This window comes from Podarcis vaucheri (assembly GCF_965113315.1).
Source record: "Podarcis vaucheri genome assembly, chromosome: 2".
NCBI lineage: Eukaryota > Metazoa > Chordata > Lepidosauria > Squamata > Lacertidae > Podarcis > Podarcis vaucheri.
Genome location: NC_138760.1, coordinates 5,541,650 through 5,544,074, shown reverse-complemented (window position 1 = coordinate 5,544,074; position 2,425 = coordinate 5,541,650). Strand labels below are relative to the sequence as shown.

Sequence of the window (2,425 nt, the reverse complement as noted above, 5' to 3'; positions counted from 1 at the left end):
CGAGGTTCAGAAGAAGACAGAGGGTCAGAAGAAGAAGGAAAAAGAAGGTCTGAGAGCTAAAGGCCAGAAGGGAATCTGAAAGCAAGATAATATTTATTAACCTTTGGTATTAGTGATAAATAAACAGGGAATAGAAAGGAAGGGGATAAAAGAGGACAGCTGATCCAGGAGAAGAAAGGGAGTGTAAACGAACCAGAAATGAGATGAAAGAAAGTGGCAGGTTTTGAAGAAGGGAATAAGGCACAAGTTGACTGTGGAAAGAAGAATGGAAGAAGAAATTACAGAACATGGGTAAAACAACTATAAGAAGCATGTGGTGGTAGGAAGGGAAAAGGGAAAGGCCTTCTTCACTTCGATCCTCAAATTCTGCTAGGTCAGGTGGAAGGCCACATTCCCAGCTGGCAGCCTGTGAAGGAGTTTGAGCGCTTTCACAAACACTTGGGTTGCTGTTGGCCATAGTTTATCTAAGGGTCTCTCCATGGAGGTGAGGCGGAGATTGAATTCAATGGCAGTTAAAAACCAAGACTTAATCCTAAGAAAGGGCACATAGCTCATGGCACATTGCACACATCATCTTGTTTATTTTTACCGGGGGAGGGGGTGGGTGTTGTTTCCATAGACAAAGTTTGCTTACTAGCTAATCCGTTCAAGGCTCCAAAACTGCATCAGCTCAGCCAACACATTTGATTGGAAGGTTGTGCCTTTATAAGAAAGAGAAGTTGGATCCAGGTGAACCGTCAGTTTGTGACATCCCTCCAAGAATCTTGTGAATCTTCCTCTCCTCTTCAGCGATTGTCATGAAATTCTGGGTCCTCCTTTTGGTTGTTTGGGTTGCTTTTGCCATGGTGTCCGCACGTAAGTAGTTGACACTCATTTATCCTTTTTACTGATGGAAGGATTAGGAAAATGTATTTAATAGGAGAAATAGGCCCCCAAATGCTGATGAATTTTCCTGAGGTCTAAGTAAATAGGGCAGTAGAATAACTTCAGCCAACCTAGGCTGCCAATGACTGGAAGGAGGTCTCACACTTTCCTAATTTCTCCCTCTAGGACCATATGAAGGTGAACAAGGGATGGGTGAGTATCTTGGCATTCAAAATGGGAACCACTAATTATCAGCAAAACTGTCTGCCTCCGTTTGCTACCCTTCCCTACGAACATAAGATGAACGGGCTGGATCAGGCCAATGTCTCATCCAGTCTAGCATCCCATTCCCTCAGTTGCCGCAGGATGCCCCTGGGAAGCCTGCAATATCCTATGAGCGCAGCAGTACTCTGCCCACCTGCAGTTGCATTCATCTCGTAGCAGATGATAGATTTGTCCTCCATGAATTTATCTAATCCTCTGTTAGAACCACCCAAGTAGGTGACCATCACTGATTTGACCCTCTTGACTTTGCTTTTCAACTTTTGCCCGTCCGGTGATTTTGGGTTGTTTCATCTTTTGAAATCAAATTTGACTGTGTTGGGTTTTTTTTGGCAATTGGCCATTTACATGTATGATTAGTTTAATTGCACTCTGGGCACTGCTCCCTCCTGGTTGAAAACACATCTTCTAACAGGTCCTGAATGCCCAGAATTGCCACCCTTCTAGTCACATCCATGACCAACTGTTCTAGGTAGAATCATTTAGACTTTCTAGAAATGCCCTCTTTGGTGTGCAAGACCTTCCTGTAAATAAACTAAGTAGGCAGGATTGCTGTGACAGCACAGAGCTGCTAAGGGCACAGGACAGCCATGGAGTCTGTGTCCCTGAAAGGAACTAACAATCCTGTCTTCAACTCTCATTCCAGAACCTATACCTGCAGAGCATGATCCTCTCCAAGACTCTGTGAATCAAGACCGTCTTCTAGGCGGTATCTTAGGACTTTTTAGACCCTAGTAGGATCTGGATGTCAACAATAACACATTTGTATGCTGAATGATGATACCAATAAAGTAGAGATTTTAGTTGCAACAACTTTGTGTGGGAAATGTGTGCCTTTATTCTTTCATCCTTCATGTACCATATGCAAAATATGAATGTGGCTCCATGTCAGAACACTCCAACCAACACAAGTGTCGGGAATCATCATGCTATTAGATCTTGAAGGATCAGCTCCAGTCAGTAAGGAACACATTTTGAACTACATTTCCACGTTTAATTATTTAATAACGCATTTCTAATCCCCACCTTCACAGATGTACATCAAAGCAGTAGTAGCACCTGATCTCTTTTTTTGACTGGGCCCGTGCCAGTCAGCATATTTGCCTAGTTGCACACAAGCTTCTCTAGAGTCGTATGAATACGATTGCTCAGCCAAAGTGGGTGCTGCCTTTTCACATTTTGATAGTGTGTGCAAATCTCGTCCACATGGGACTCATTTCACCATATTTTTCCAGGTGTGGCACAGTGGTGAAAAATAATGTGTCTCTTCTTTACATGC

At 43.3% G+C, this 2,425-nt stretch overlaps 1 long non-coding RNA gene across 1 annotated transcript; it reads left to right on the top strand.

Annotated features, from left to right (window-relative positions):
- Nucleotides 1-725: 725 nt before the first annotated feature.
- Nucleotides 726-1,959, top strand: LOC309524515. Its single transcript, XR_014215950.1, has 3 exons — nt 726-855; nt 1,051-1,077; nt 1,793-1,959. It is a non-coding gene; the product is annotated as an uncharacterized lncRNA (long non-coding RNA).
- The last annotated feature ends 466 nt before the right edge of the window (nt 1,960-2,425 follow it).